General features: G+C 41.0%; 1 protein-coding gene across 2 annotated transcripts in view; it reads left to right on the plus strand.

Moving 5' to 3' along the window:
* The window catches only part of DLC1 (DLC1 Rho GTPase activating protein), a 267,434-nt gene that overhangs the window by 11,397 nt on the left and 239,125 nt on the right, over positions 1-16,912 (plus strand). The window contains exon 1 of one of the 2 annotated variants that reach the window (XM_072123889.1): positions 10,412-10,551. The exons of the other annotated variant lie outside the window; for it this stretch is intronic. The gene's annotated coding sequence lies outside the window, so the exon portion shown is untranslated. Of the gene's footprint in view, positions 1-10,411; positions 10,552-16,912 lie in introns of those variants that run through there. 2 annotated transcript variants of the gene reach the window in all.

Raw genomic sequence — 16,912 nt, forward strand, 5'->3', positions numbered from 1 at the left:
TACTGAGACTCCCCACTGATCAGCAAGTTAGGCCATATCCCGTGGGTAGGACCTAACTTTAGTTAATGGGACAACCCCTTTAACTGTTTGCAACCCAGAGCAAAAACCTAGAGACAGTTGGGTGATGTAGAAATCAATTAAGTCAACCTGGGATTAAATAAATCAGTGTTCAGACTTCCACTTCCAATTTGGTTGCCTTACAAAAGTTTTTTCTGGTATGTGCACAAATCAGTATAATTCTGGCACTGCTTTATATTAATTTTGTCCTCAGTAGGTTTTATAAGTAGTGTGTTTTATAAGGTTTTCATTTTTCTAAACATTTTCAGAAAATAAAGATATATAGCCTGAGATATATCTGGTATATTTAACATTACTTCTTATTAAATCAGATTCAGCTATTCCTGATGGGGGTGGGCACTTCCAGGTTATGACAGCCGCTCAGGGCACTAAAGCCAACACAGGACAGCATGTTTGTAATTGGACAATCTAAAGCATGTGATGAGTCACATGCTTGCGACATCACTGTAGGTCTTTTGCCAAAACACTAAGGACTTAGTGTTTGATGCAGGAAAGCATGTTTGTAATTAGAAGACCCAAAGCATGAGGCGAGTCACATGCTTGTGACATTACTAAAAGTCCTACAGCCCCTCCTAACAAGCCTCCCTAGCTGTTCTATATGGTTTCCTATGGCTACCAAACAGCATTGCAAATGAAGATTAGCCTGAGAGGCAAGGTAAGGCCCGTTCCGCACTTGCGAGTATGCTGCCTGCATCTCCCGGCCCGAATGCTGCAAACTGGAACTGAACTCAGCATGTCAGTTCAATTCTGGTTTGCAGCGTTTGGGCCGGGAGATGCAGGCAGCACAGTGTGGAACGGGCCTAACACCTCTGCTAGCTGCTAAACACCTGCAGATAGTTTATAAAAGTAAATTAGATGATTGCTTATTTTTGCTTAGTGCAGAGTTTTCCTTTTTTTTAACTTTGACATCTCCTGTTTGGTTAGTATTAGACTTTAGCAACAACCTATTAGTGGTTATTCATTCATGACAATGTTTTAAGAGATTTCTGCTCTTAAAACAAATCTTTACTTTGTATATGTCTAATAGTCCTGATTAGGTTTACCCACTGAAAGGACTTTTCAACACTTTCACCAACCCTGTTTCTGAAGAGTCAATGTAATTATTCAGATGGACAGTACCAAACTGACTGCTCTAGCACACTGAATTTGATGCTAAGGCACTTAATAAGTATAGAACCAGGGTAGTTTTGCAATACACTTCAATAAAGAATGATGCACAAAAACAAATGTTTCTGTATTCAATCTTTTGTCAACACAGAGTGAATTCACCACTGTATAGACCAATTGGATTCCAATCACACTGTAGCAATGCATAGTGGTTTATTAATTGATACAGTGTGACTGGAATCCAATTAATCTATAGATGTAAGCGAGTTGGGACCCTTTTCAAAGCAGCTGTCATAAACCTGGAGTAATGTGTGCAGAGAAATTTTCTATGCGCTTTACCACTGTATGACATCATACGACATTGGTAATCCAGAGGGGAGGGACAAACAGCTATAGATTGCATCCATTTCAGGGCTCCACCTCTTTCTAAAGCATGAGTGGAGCAAATTTCCTGTGTATATCCACATAACATGCAACATATGCTTACTGTAAGCCGATGGCCAGTCCAATACTGGAAGGGGTGTATCTCACCAAGATTGCTCAGATGTGTGAGATGAGAGTTTGTTGCTCAACAAACGACTAGGTTTGCTGAGCATTGTCTAAGCGCTGTGAACTGGGGTGCTGACTAGGCAGATGTAATCACGCCTTATCTTACAGGTGAACCACAAAAAGCATATTGTGAACAGCAGGATGTCAGATACTATGACAAGCTAAGAATGGAAATCCTTGCTTGGCTGGGGATTACCACTGCTGTCTGTCCCTGGCAAGTTCATTCTTGGACTGACCTGCCAGCTCCAAGATGTACGACCTTATACACCTTGTAAAGATATGGATGGACTCCTGTAGTCCTGCACATATGGTGGAGAAGGTGATTCTAGACCAGTTCATCAGAGCTCTTCCCCCTAAGTGGCCAACCAACTTGTCAACCAGCTTAATATCCAAAGAAACATGAGAAACAGAGGCTACTCTATACAGAAGTGTCCTGAAGCCCCAAATTAAGAAGGGGAAGGCATTAACTGAACTGGCCAAGATCACTTACAAAAGTACAAGTCAGAGCATTTCTTGGGATTGTTGGCTACTATCGTATGTTTGTGCCAAACCTGTCGAAAGAAGAGAAGTCAGTGATGACCCACGGAACTCCGGAGGCAGATAAAGCATTGCAGAGGTTAAAGTTATCTCTATGCCGCGCCTAAAAGCCTGGTCCACTCTCCCCCTGTCTTTGTACGGGCGTATTAATATATTTAAAATGATTTTTCTCCCAAAATTTCTATACCTTTTTCATGCTTGTCCTATACTACTTCCTAAGAGTCTGTTTAAACGCATAGACGTCATTCTCAGGTCCTTCTACTGGCAGAGTAGTGCCCCACGATTCAGTCTAGCGCTGCTTCAGGCTCCCAAGTCTAGGGGTGGACTGGCTGCCCCGGATCTGTATCTTTATTACCTGGCTTCCCAGCTAGTATATGCCCAGTGGTGGATAGATATAGACATGGGTAATGCAGCTACTGCACTGGCTGGGGCCCTGGTAGGGCGGCGGGGGTGAAATTTGTAGGCCAGCTCTTATCCCCGGATGCAGAATTACTCAGCTTTAACGAGTTAAGGGAGAGACATACGGTACCCAATACGGCTAGCTTCCATTACACGCAACTGCGACACGCATTCAAAGCCCAATTCGGCTCCTTCAGCCTGACAGTGAAATTCTCCAAACTAGAGACTCTGATGAGTACACCGGACCTCCCTAAGCCACTCACTCAGTGCTATGCTCTCCTACAAGAGCAAAAGTCCAGACCGTTTGATAGAGCCTGTGAACGCTGGAGACAGGATATCCCTGACCTGTCAGATGATGACTGGAGGGAGGTCGAACTGTCCTACTTCACATCTGTAGTGAGCGCGAGGGACTTCCTGATCCAATCTAAATTCCTCCATCGAGTATATTTCACCCCTGCTAGACTATTCCGCATGGGAGCAATGCCCAATGACCTTTGCTTTCGCTGTCAGGCTGAAGTCGGATCCTTCCTGCATTGTGTCTGGTCCTGCCCTAGGGTCCATGTCTTCTGGTCCGAAGTGCTGGAGTTCCTTAATCTACACTTTGATTTCCCACGCTTACTGTCTCCCTCTGTGTGTCTCCTCGGCATCATAAACGAAGTTGTCAATGGCCACTATGACAAAATTTTCTTTAGGTTTGTCCTATACTACGCCCGAAAAGTGGTGGTGATGACCTGGAAGGACCAGGAGCCCCCTCCATTAAAAAGATGGATACTACTCATTAACAGTGTCATTCCCCACTACCGGTCCCTGTATACCAACAGGAAGTGTCCCCAGAAGTTTGATCGCATCTGGTCCAGATGGTGCGCGACTCCCCATACAGCCTTATAATCACGTGTGATATATACTCCTCTCCATGATGAAGGAGACTGAGCGTGCTGGTATGTGTGTGTGTGTGTGTGTGTGTGTGACTGATTGTCTATGTGTCAATAGTTATTTGTGTAGTATCAAGATGTCTGGCTACAGTATCCTGCTGTTATCTACTGTGTAATATCCCTCAGTTAGTTTTGAAACGCAGTAAGAACCTGACTGTTACCATGGCTGTTGTATAATAATCCTGTAATGGGGGGAAGGAAATATGTAACAGACAATCTTGATCTTCGGTTTTGTTTATTATGTTTGTATAAAATTTCAAAAAACTGCAAAAATAAATACTTTTAAAAAAAAAAAAGTTATCTCTATGCCAACAGCTAGTGCTGATAACCCCTAGATTTAGGAAAGAATTCCTGGTGCAGAAATTTTCCTTGGATGCAGAAAACTGTTCCCTGCTGAGAAAAACTACAGAATTGTGGAAAAGTAGTGTTGGGCCATTAATTGGGCACTGGATGCCCTGGAATATTCCCTGCTAGGCAGTAATTTTAAAGTGGTAACAAAAAGGTTTTTTGCTCCTGCTGGAGGCTGTCTTGGACTATCTGAACTATATGTTATTATAGGTAAGGAAACCAATTTCTGTTTGTTAACTCCCAGATAGGCAGGTGTTTATTTTATGCTTTGTTTATGTGCAGCATTTGAATACCGTTGTTGAAGTGAATAAAACTCAACATTTCGACTGCTAACCTTGGAGTTTGTGTCACCTTTAACCACCCAGCAACCCCAGATCCTGACAACACATAATACAAAATAATGTCATTATTTAATGGCAGTTACCTGTATAAACAATTCTATAGCCCGATGAATTAAGGACTACAGAAATTGCAGTTCAAACCCTTTAGATTAAGAGTGTCCAATGGATCCAATAGACTTCCTTTTGTAGAAATTTAAGTTATATAGTCTTATATTTTATGTTTTGCTTCTAGAAAATGGCCTGAATAAAATATATGACTTAAAATGGTGTATGCTTGATAAACAAATCAGAACTAGACTTCCACAAAAGGAAGCCTATTGGATCTATATATTGGACAGTCTTGGTCTTTTTGTAGTCCTTTATTCATCAGGCTATTGTATTGTTTGTCACAGGTGCTCCCGTGACCCACAACTTGGGTCGCAGGCGCACCAGTGCTCCTCTGTGTGCCTCCAGTCCCCAGTCTCGGTTCTCACCTCTCCACAATCCATCGATGGCTCTGACAGGCCGATAATTGGCGCTGGCTGGCTGCCAATGCCAATTCTGATAAATTCTCAACCCCTTCCTGTCTTCCCTGCCAAATCTTTGTGCGTCACAGCCTTAGAAAAAGCTTGTTCCCATGTCCTTTTCCTTTATAGTGATTTCATGTTGTGACCTTGGTTCCGTTACTGACTACACTCCTCTGCTGCCTGCCTTGACCTGTTTCTACGACTTTGATTTTGTGCTGCCCATCCTGACCTCCAACCTCTCCACGACCACAAACCTGCCTTCTGTTTTTGTACCTCACCTTGGCTGCCTCCGCAAACAAAGTCGCACCTGTGGAACGACCTGGTGGCACCATGCCACAGCAAGGCCTAGCCGCTTTGAGGCAGGCTCTGGAGAAAATGGGTAGACTATGGTCCCAGTTGTCGGCTTACATCACCGTCCGCAGTGGTCCAATGGGTCCACTACCCCTTGAGCCTGAAATTGTTTATACAGGTAACTGCCATTATATAATCAAACTTTGGAAACTTTTTACAAAATTTTTTATTCAGTATACATGAATATATACCTGAGAATGGAGTGGAGCCCTGAAATGGATCCCGCCTGTAGCTGTGTGTTCCAACTGGATGGTTCCTCCGAACAATTCATTTAATATGAACCTTCTCAAGTGTTGTATGTCATATATTGAATACAAAAAGATGTTGTGAATCATTCTTTATTGATGAGCGAGCACTAAAATGCTCGAGTGCTCGTTATTCGAGACGAACTTTTCCAGATGCTCGAGTGCTCGTCTCGAATAACGAGCCCCATTGAAGTCAATGGGAGACTCGAGCATTTTTCAAAGGGACCATGGTTCGGGAATAAAATGTGTTAATTAATTTAAAATGAATGTCTTCTGATAAGTTATCAGATGTATGCAAACATCTGCAATCTATTCTTCACTGTTCCGCGCGTATATTATCTCCCGACAAGTTAGCAGATGTGAAGAACAGTGAAGAATAGAATAAAAACAGTGACCACAGGATCATTTAAGTGAAAAACACAGTGAAGAATAGATTGCAGATGTTCGGCACATCTGCTTACTTGTCGGGAGATACGCTGTCCCGGGATCCGCTGCTCTTCTTCCACTGAAGTCTCCCCGATGTCTCCGTGCTGCTTCCCCATGTCTCCGTGCTGCCGCTGCCCCATGTCTCCGTGCCGATGCCCCATGTCTCCGTGCCGATGCCCCATGTCTCCATGCTGCCGCTGCCCCATGTCTCCGTGCCGCTGCCCCATGTCTCCATGCTGCCGCTGCCCCATGTCTCCGTGCTGCCGCTGCCCCATGTCTCCGTGCCGATGCCCCATGTCTCCATGCCGATGCCCCATGTCTCCATGCTGCCGCTGCCCCATGTCTCCGTGCCGATGCCCCATGTCTCCGTGCTGCCGCTGCCCCATGTCTCCGTGCCGATGCCCCATGTCTCCATGCTGCCGCTGCCCCATGTCTCCGTGCTGCCGCTGCCCCATGTCTCCGTGCTGATGCCCCATGTCTCCATGCTGCCGCTGCCCCATGTCTCCGTGCCGATGCCCCATGTCTCCATGCTGCCGCTGCCCCATGTCTCCGTGCCGATGCCCCATGTCTCCATGCCGCCGCTGCCCCATGTCTCCGTGCCGATGCCCCATGTCTCCATGCTGCCGCTGCCCCATGTCTCCGTGCCGATGCCCCATGTCTCCATGCTGCCGCTGCCCCATGTCTCCGTGCTGCCGCTGCCCCATGTCTCCATGCTCCCGCTGCCCCATGTCTCCGTGCTGCCGCTGCCCCATGTCTCCATGCCGCCGCTGCCCCATGTCTCCGTGCCGATGCCCCATGTCTCCGTGCCGCCGCTGCCCGATGTCTCCATGCCGATGCCCCATGTCTCCATGCTGCCGCTGCCCCATGTCTCCGTGCTGCCGCTGCCCCATGTCTCCGTGCTGCCCCTGCCCCATGTCTCTGTGCTGCTGCCGCTGCCCCATGTCTCTGTGCTGCTGCCGCTGCCCCATGTCTCTGTGCTGCTGCCCCTGCCCCATGTCTCTGTGCTGCTGCCCCTGCCCCATGTCTCCGTGCTGCTGCCCCTGCCCCATGTCTCTGTGCTGCTGCCCCTGCCCCATGTCTCTGTGCCGCCTCTGCCCCGGTGTCTCTGTGCTGCTCCCCGGTGTCTCTGTGCTGCTCCCCGGTGTCTCTGTCCTGCTCACCGTGTTCTGCAATGTGTTCTTCACACATATATATTGTTCTTCACATACTATTTTGTTCGCACCGTTCCGCGCGCATCTCCCGACAAGTAAGCAGATGTGCCGAACATCTGTTATCTATTCTTCACTGTGTTTTTCACTGTGTTTTTCACTTAAATGATTTTGTGTTCACTGTGTTCACTGTTTTTATTCTATTCTTCACTGTTCTTCACTGTGTTTTTTTAATTAAATGCTCGATCTCGAGCAGGGGAAATACTCGTCCGAGCAACGAGCCGTTTCGAGTACCTTAATACTCGAACGAGCATCAAGCCCGGACGAGTATACTCGCTCATCTCTAGTAGAGACCTCCATCTATTGATGATCACAAAATGAAGGAGTGTAATTGTCAGTTTCTAATGCAATTTAAGGACTACTTCCCAATTTATGCATTTAGTTCTCTGGTGTCAGATTGGAAGTTCTGGGATGAGGTAGAGAGCACCACCTGGCTCCACCTATAGAGATCAGAAAATAAAGACATTGGGGCAGATTTATCAAGCTGTCTGAAAGTCAGAATATTTCTAGTTGCCCATGGCAACCAATCACAGCTCCCCTTTAAAATATTCATGAGCACTGGTAAAATGAAAGCTGAGCTGTGATTGGTTGCCATGGGCAACTAGAAATATTCTGACTTTCAGACAGCTTGATAAATCTGCCCCATTGATTGCTTGGGAATGGCAGGGGCTGGAGAGAAAATTCCAACTGCATCAAATTCAGTGCAGTGACACCTACCAAAAGATGCAAACAGCAGGAGTTGGTAAAAAGTTGTTTAATGAACAAGTCTTCTAAAGCCACAATAAAGTTGAAAATCTACCTGGAAAATACATTTTGACCCATGTAATCCCAATGTTTATGTAGTCATTTGTCTCCATTAGTGAGATTATATACAGAATCTCATTGAAAGAAAAACTTTAGCTTGTTTTATTTAGCTGCGCTGGATTGCTTTTCTTAGAGATATACTTAAGATAGCCGATGCTTACGTCTCCTGCCAAAAATGTATTTCATCTGGCTTAGAGTGACTGTAACCCTTGATGTTGCCGTTCAATGTCGTTAAAAAACAATCTGTGTAAATGAATAGGTAAATAAATAAATCCAAACTGTATATTGTGCTCAAAGATATCCTAAACACTTCATTGAAAGTTGACTAAACACATGAAAAACAGTACACATGTAATACACACAGCATTGCTAGCAGAGATAGCGACAAATAAGTTGGGACATTGAGGAGTTTTGGGGCATAATATCTACTAGCATTTTGGTTTCAATATTTCCTAAGAGTAAAACGATTCTTCGAAAAATGTATATGGCGCAATAAACAGTAGAGAGCACATACTACTCTCTGTAGATGAAGGTCTCAGATGATAAGGCCTGGGGAGTGGAGGAGTAGCAGATTTTTATAATACTAAACACACAAAAATAACAATAACACAGACCCCGACCACACACATTATTTCATGTCAAACATTTAGTCACACCATTATTACTTCCTTTGTAATCATGCCCATCCACAGCTGGCTAGTTTTCCACATGAGTTAAACGTCTGCCTCCAAGTTGCTGTTGAATCTCTGGAATTGTACGAGCACTCATTCCCCTAATGGTTAATTTACTGCATTTCATTGTAAATGATCTCATCAGAGACAGACAGAGACGATAGAGGGCCCTTGTGCAGGAACAGTAAATGGCTCCTTGTTATTCCAAACCTTATCAAATAAGTATAACTACTTTCCTCCTCCCTTACAATCTATTAGAACTCATTGGCACTGACATTCATTATCTCAGGTATTCACATATAATTTAATAAACTTTCAAACTCAATTCACCAAGGGCCACATCAACACTATGGTTGCCAATAAAAGGGCCGATGCTACTTGTAAGAAAGTATAAATGTAACATTTTTCCCTTAACCGAAACCACCCCTTTCCCATCGTGTCAGTAACATTTCCTTTTATCCACTAAACACACCCCTTTTCCACCATTATCCTCTCAACCATTCACAATTTCTCCGTATTCCTAATGCCCTATACTCAAACTCTCTCCCTCTCTATTGGCAATAACATTTGGAGCACAGGGAGTAGGCCTGGCTGATGTTTCAGAACAGCTCAATGTGCTAGGGCTGTTGCAGGCTCTTAAGATCCGGCCATGGCTGTTGCTTGCAAATACCGAATGAGGATTATAGATGTTGTCAAACGTGGCCTCAATGATGCCTTGTATTTGACATTTGTGTAATAGAAAAATGGAAGCTATTTTTGGGTTCCAGTGGCTCCCTCACCTACTGCCCCCTGTGTAGCTACACCAGTTTCACCAATGATATATCCAGATTTTATCCACTTGAAGAGCAAACTTGATGCAAAAGGGTCTGCAACAGACCCATCAGGCAAATTCATAAATCTGGACCTTGGGGACCTGCAATAGATCAGATATAGAATAGAGATGAGTGGACTTGAACTTGAAGTTCTGGTCCGGGCTTTGCGTGAGTCTAGTGTGATGCAGAAATATTGGCAGTTGGTAGAATCGTTGTTCCCTCGGGCAATCACTATGGCTAGTAGGTAGGTGAGTCAATTTGCCGGATTGGCAGCATGGTCAACAATCCAGAAATATGTTTGGGACAAGTGGGTCACAAGCAAACCCTGGACTCAAACTTTTAGTTACTGTAGAACAGAGTTTTCATGTCCTTCATAGAACTAATTGTTAATTAATACCCCATTGACAGATGTAATGGCAACAGCCTGTTGTCAATTTATTCTAACATTTCTTGGACAATTAACAGTAAATCTATAATGGAAATATAATGGGAATACAAGTAGGTTCTCTTTAATGATTTACTCTACTGGTCCCTTTTTTAGTGGCAAAATTGTATTCTTTTGTATTATGCAATATTCAGTGAAAACACTAAAAGTGAATATTCCCTTGGATAAGCTAAAGTCTTGGAAAAAACTAGCTCTGCTTTATAGCTGACCTGGTGCAGGTCCTGAACGGTCAAACTTAATCAATACTTTAACAAGTTCACATTTTGTAAAAAAAAAAAAAAAAAAATTTAAGAGAATGTTAACAAAATATTAATTGACTACAACTTCCCCTTTAAAAATTTTTTGGGATCTTTTTTAAACCAACAAATCCAAAGTTGAAAAGAACTTTGCCAGTTCACACATTGAAGAAATAAGTGTATAATATTATCACTCTAGCAGATACCAGATTTTGCTCCAGTAATTATCGAATCAATTCGGTGGTTATATTTCTGCGTGCCATGTCTTTTTCTTTTGCTTACATCTGAACATCTAAGCAGCCTGTCTGGATTTAATCAAAACCAAATGAGGATCCAAGTTCTCAGCCTAGACCAGAGCAGTCAGAAGGAAGTCATTCTACAGAGACAGAAGAGTGAAAAAAATATCATGGTTGACAGTTCTACAAAGCATGAAGACTGAGAGGCTATCCTGCAAACTAGGTGCACAATCACACGGCCGGCAGGGTGTCAGCACAATTCTTCTGGGTCCACTAGGAAGATATGGGCCTAGGGTGAGCGGAACAAATTCACCCAAGAGGTAAAACTGTATGACAGTATCCTGTGACTTCTTTTATTTGTAGCTATTTGTCTTTCTATCTAACTTGGGTGTGTAGGAGGGTTGTGTTTGGTGATGAAACTGCGTTTTTCATTTGAAACATTACAACATGTTACTGTAACTAAGGTATTGGATAGGGCTGACTTTCTAAATATCAGATGTATTTCATGTATGTAGATGATAGAAAGATAGATAGATAAATATTATGGATAGATAGATAACTCTAAATTGCAGAAAGAAATCCTGAGGAGCATAGTTCACGTCTACCATCATTAAATTGATGGTAGATGTCCTTTAAAAGGGTTTGCCCATGAAAGAAAGTTAGATAGATTAGATAGATAGATAAGAAAAAATAGATAGATATCCAACAAAAATGAAGCAGCACACTTGATAGTTGGTGTAAAAGGAGGGTGTGATTTATTCCAAGACACATTGGGGCTTATTCACACTGTGTTGCAAAAATACTTTTTTTCTCTTTTCTAGATAGATAGATAGGATAGATATAAGAGAGATGGTTAAATAGATGCAGGATATATACCAGTGGATGAGCAAAGTTCTCCTTTCTTGTAATATATAGATAAGGGGTAGATAGATAGATAGAATATATCCTTTGATAAGCAAAGACTAACTCTTTTGTAATAGATAGATAGATATAGATAGGAGAGAGATGGAAAGATTTATATGGGATAGATAGATAGATAGATAGATAGATAGATAGATAGATAGATAGATAGATAGTTAGTTAGAGATAGGAGAGAGATGAAAAGATGTATATGGGATAGATAGATATACAAGATAAATAGATAGGAGAGAGATGGATAGATTGATATGGGATAGATAGATAGACAGATAGATAGATAGATATAATATATCCTTTGATAAGCAAAGACTAACTCTTTTGTAATAGATAGATAGATATAGATAGGAGAGAGATGGAAAGATTTAGATGGGATAGATAGATATACAAGATAAATAGATAGGAGAGAGATGGATAGATTGATATGGGATAGATAAATACTCTGCAGTGTAAGTTGCATTCTCGTCACACTAGGTCATTGTGTTATATATCTGTTTAATAAAGCAGTTCAACCCAGAGAGACTAGGAAATTTTTTTTCGCTTGAAGCTGTGTCAGACTCGTAGGCGTAAGCGCCACAGTCTCCTAAATCAAACCTCTGGACTCAGCAGTGAAGATTTTTTCCTCTTCTTATTTTCTTTTTAGAGATTCTGTTTTTAGTTTCTAGTTTTTCCATCGTCCTCCGTCCTTTTAGTATATGCACACTTCTACACGGCAGGAAATACTTTCCTTGTAATCCAGGCCGGCTTCTTGAGGGGCCCATTTTACACAACAGCTTTCTGATTTTGGAAGTTTTTTTGGGAAAACTGTCTTACAGATTTTTTACATGACTTCATGCTCCTGTCAGCTTTAAGGGCTGTTTACAGCATTAGGAAGACTCTGCTTGTAAGATAACAGTCAGTCCTCTACATACTGTACATCATCTGGTAAAGGAATAGGTAAGACTTATTGTCTGCGATATGTATCTCTGGTGTCTAGTTGTTAGTTTGTTGTTCTTGTATGAGAAGCTTCTATCTACTTTCTAATATTAGTCAATATAATGTATGAACTGTGGTTTTTCAATAACTACATTATACATTATCTCTCCATCATATATTTTCGGTATGTCTAATATGTCATGATCAAAAGTACTGTTTCCACTAAGTATAATGTAGCAAGTGATAATATTATTTGCTTTGTTTAGAAGTTTGCAATATCAGTGAAAATTAAAAAAAAACATAGTTCCCTTTTGTATATAGACAAAATTTTCTTTTACATTATTTTTATTTTTAGTTAGGATCGCTTATTTTGTGAAAAATGTTATTGTCCAAATTATATATGAGTGCACTTGACATTTAAAATGATTTTATTTATTTTATTTATCAGTAAACTGATAGTAGACGTGTCTTACTAAGAAGTTCCTGGGGAACAATTTGCCTATTATTAATTATAACTCTATACGCCACAATAGAGTAATAAAAATGATGCTAATCAGTGTGAGGAGCTCTGGCTACGTCACCTCAGAGCACCTTGTGTTATAATTTATTAATAATAAAAATAATGATTGTTTATTTATATCGCGCACACAGATTACACAGCGCTTACCAAATTGGTTCCTGTCCCCAATGGGGCTCACAATCTAAACAACTTACCAGTATGTTTTGGTGTGTGGGAGGAAACCAGAGGACCCGGAGGAAACCCACACAAACACGGAGAGAACATACAAACTCTTTGCAGATGTTGACCTGGGTGGGACTTGAACCCAGGTCCCCAGTGCTGCAAGGCAGAAGTGCTACCCACTCCACCAGCATGCTGCCCTATTCACTCCCCCGTACCATTAAAGTCCTGCCTGGTCCCTCTATGCACTCTTATGTTATAATTTTAATAACTCTAAATTGCAGAAAAAACAGCATACAGAGTTATAATAAAAGAAATCCTGAGGAGCGTAGTTCTTAGTAGTCCTTTAAAGGGGTTTGCCCATGAAAGAAAGTTCTAAAATTATAAGCCCCTAGTGATGTTTACACAATAAAAATAATTTTTAACCACTTTACAATTTTACACAGTTTTATTGATGTTTTAGCTCCTATCCCTCAGTGATGGTAAATGTATAATTCCAGTGTGTGGGTGGGGACCCTCTAAGTAGACACTTCATGATCCCTCTGTGCTGTGAGATGCTGTGTGCTGACAATGTGCTTAGATTATCAGGGTACATGATTTAGTTACACTTTCATTTAGCTTCTGAATATTCTTCTAGTATCTGACACATAGAAAAAGAGACATTAGACAGATCATAGATGAGAGATAATGAGATCCATCAGATGGATATAAAACACAATGGCACTCTCAGCTCTGCTATATCTCATCTATAACACATACAGTCAGCACTTTTATACCTGCGTCCCCTGCCATAAAGATTTTATCTTATCTGTAGTTTGTTTGTATCTGGAGTAAGTCTTTGCATGCTACTTGCCAGCAGGAAGTGTCTGTGATTGTCTGAGCTCCTCATGTAATGCAGGGGGAGAGCGGCAGAGAGCAAATTGGATCCTGCAGACAAAATAATCTATTCATGTGAAGGATCTACCCTACCCGACCATAGTCAGAAGATTTATGGACGGATCCTGGGGCAACCAAAATTGTATAAACCAGGACCGATATAGACAGGTTGGAATTTAATCCACTAACTCTAAACACATTCTCTAATTCACTGTTATTATTTTGTTATCCTTAGTATATTTAAGAATCTTGTATTCATGGGAATAACCTTTTAATGACTTGGGGAGGTTAATTAGAAGACATTTGTAATGTACCTCATTAAAGAAATCTGAGTTGTTTTATTTTACATGCCCCCATATTTCTTAGCAACATTTTAAACCAAATGTTACTAAGGAGAGCCCAGAGCTCTCATGCCTGTTCCATTACTGAGCTTCTCTACCTACAGTCCATTAATACTGGAAGTGTTTTTTCTGTACAAGCAGATGGACTATTGTTTATCAGATAATAAATGGGGGAGCCTTCTAACCTGCTATTTAGCAGATCTTCCATTGCCACCTTTGTTCTCTGTGAGATTGTGCAATGTCTCTTGTGCTTTGTAACATTTAGGGATGGTGCCAAAATAATATATAATCCAAAATTATGAGTAATCCATAATAATCCAATATAATCTCAAATAATTAGTACGCCAGCGATTGTATAAAAGAGGTAACAAAAAATGCTACACATTGTCCCATACTATCACCTCACTGGGGCTTTCTAACACTCACTGTTTTATGTGAAATCTCACCTGTTTACCTATGAAACTATTATCCATAAAAGTCATGTGAAAATGAGCAGAGAAGAGTCGTATTTGAGATGAGTCGAGTTTAGTGGATTCAGTGGGAGTTTCACTTCAGATGCCCCTATGTTTGGATGTATAGTACCTAGAAACAGGATTTAAGGTCATGTTAAAGATAAGAATCTCATCTTTCAGATCACATTAAGCTTGTGGTCCTGTGATCAACACAACCACAGAAACAAAGAGTTAAAAAGGAGGGAATTTTTATCTGCAATTCACATTTCTAACTATGTCCAACTGGCTGTAACTCCACTTCTGTAAATCATATAGCTACAAGCTAAATGAGATTTTTATTTGTAATATGACATCAAAAGTGTTTTGTAACTAAAGATAGGGATATCTGAAGTGACTGACAACAGCCTCTGACCACTTGACTCATCTCAGGCAAATGTGACTCATCTGTGACTTGGGAGGTGATTTTTATAGGTGACAAGTGAGATTTCACATAAAGGATTGAAGGCTAGAAAGTACATTACATACCTTACCTGAGGGGGCTGCTATTTAATTAAACTGAAAAGCCTTTTGTAATGAATCAGTTATCGGTATTACTCTAAAGCATAGTATAATAATGATTCATAAAGGATTTGTTTCTATAATACTTGACTTTATGTGGTGTGATAAAAAAATAAAATAGTAAATATCATATTTGAGAATACTCATGGGCTCTCCGGGTTTTTAGTAAATGAGTTAACAAGACATGATGAGGTCATTCTATGTGGGATGCATCCTTATTTATTCAGCAGACCCCAGAACAGTGTATTAGTGGTCTGCACAGATTTATATACAGTGCACAGAACTTGTGGTGATGGGATGTCTGCCTGTGACTGACCGTCACTACTATCAGGATCAGGGGAAAAGCTTATTGCAACTCTTGCAGGTTGAGTATCTTTCATTATCAGTTTAGATTCTTCTGTACCTATCAAAATGTTGGTATATATGTGGACTTGATCAGGGGCATAACTAGAAGAGGCAGGGTCCCATACTAGACTTCTGATTGGGCTCCTTGCCCACTTAAAATATATACATATTTGTATACTCACACATGCGAGTTACAATTACACATTTATACAGTCATGCACACATATAAAGCATATACACACATATACAAATGCACAGCATATATTCAAACATATAGTATATCCACCTACCATACACCGTATACATATGTATATAATGGTACACATCCTCCACTCTTTAGTGTGTCAGGTCAGATGCCGGGCCTCCTGACACTGCAGGCCCTGGCTGCTACTGCTGTAGTTACGCCCCTGGACTTGATCATTGAGGGTTAGGATGTTGCACTTGTGCTATTATAATGTGTAAGTGGTCTTCTCTGCTAGTTTCATTGTACAACAGAAAATTCACAAAGAGCATACAAGAAATACGTCTTTTCTAAAAAAAAAAAAAAAGGTAACTTAGATATGCATACCATCTGTACAGAATGAGAAGTGATTGCACTTAAGATAATAACCAGTGATATCTTTTCTGAACTTAGTTAGAATGGAGTAAAAGGAGAATACTACAACCCATTCAGCTGCATATTTCTCTATAGCCTCATTTACTTGACTACTTGCTGACTTGCAACTACTACCCCTAAGGGCAGTGTCTAGCATAATTTTCTTAAAAGTGAGTTCACACTTCACATTTTTAACTTTTTTATTTATTTTATTTTTTTATTTTTTATAGTACTAACTACTTTGCATTGTATCAAAGTGTCTTATCCTCAGTGTTGACCCATGAAAAGGGGGCAGTCACTTTTGTGAGATACTGTAAATCTCACTGCCAACTTGGCTCCACTCTATTTCTACCTATTGCCATGCTGTAAAGCATATCCCTAAATATTGAAGTGCAGGCAAGATGGCAGCCTTCATAATGATGGACAGAAATCAGAAGAATAAATATTTTTACAAATAGGAATTAAAAGCAGATTACTAAAAACTTATACATTTTGGCATCTGGTTTTAATAAGTGAAACAGTAAATTGTTAATAAATTCCCTATGCAGGAGATTTGCCTCTACCAGAGGTGTCTGCAGCAGCGTATCCCCCCTCTCTCCACTATACTAAACATACACATCTGGCCAATCTGAATCCATACATGTGCTAGTAGGATAGCTGAGAGGTCTAGCAGATAACTGTTAGCTGAATAAGCATTAATGCCTATGGCTTGGTGTATACTAAGTTTAGGAGTCCAAACCCCAAATTAGTTTTTTGTTCTTTTTATAGTTCTGCAACATTATAAAAATTATAGAAAACTTCTGTAGAAATACAATAGTTAACTATGTACAGAATGGAAATTTGGTGAAACGTTTTTGCTCATCCTTAGACTTTGTGGAGCTGGAATGCTTGTTAATTGCCCAGCGGTGGATCCCTCCCTGGCGACATCAGAAATGATGAAATCTTATAATTGCCTCCACGTTTCCTTTGTGATGTTCTGTAAGAGATTCTCAGGCTGTACCTAAA

Source organism: Engystomops pustulosus, chromosome 1 (genome assembly GCF_040894005.1).
Source record: "Engystomops pustulosus chromosome 1, aEngPut4.maternal, whole genome shotgun sequence".
NCBI lineage: Eukaryota > Metazoa > Chordata > Amphibia > Anura > Leptodactylidae > Engystomops > Engystomops pustulosus.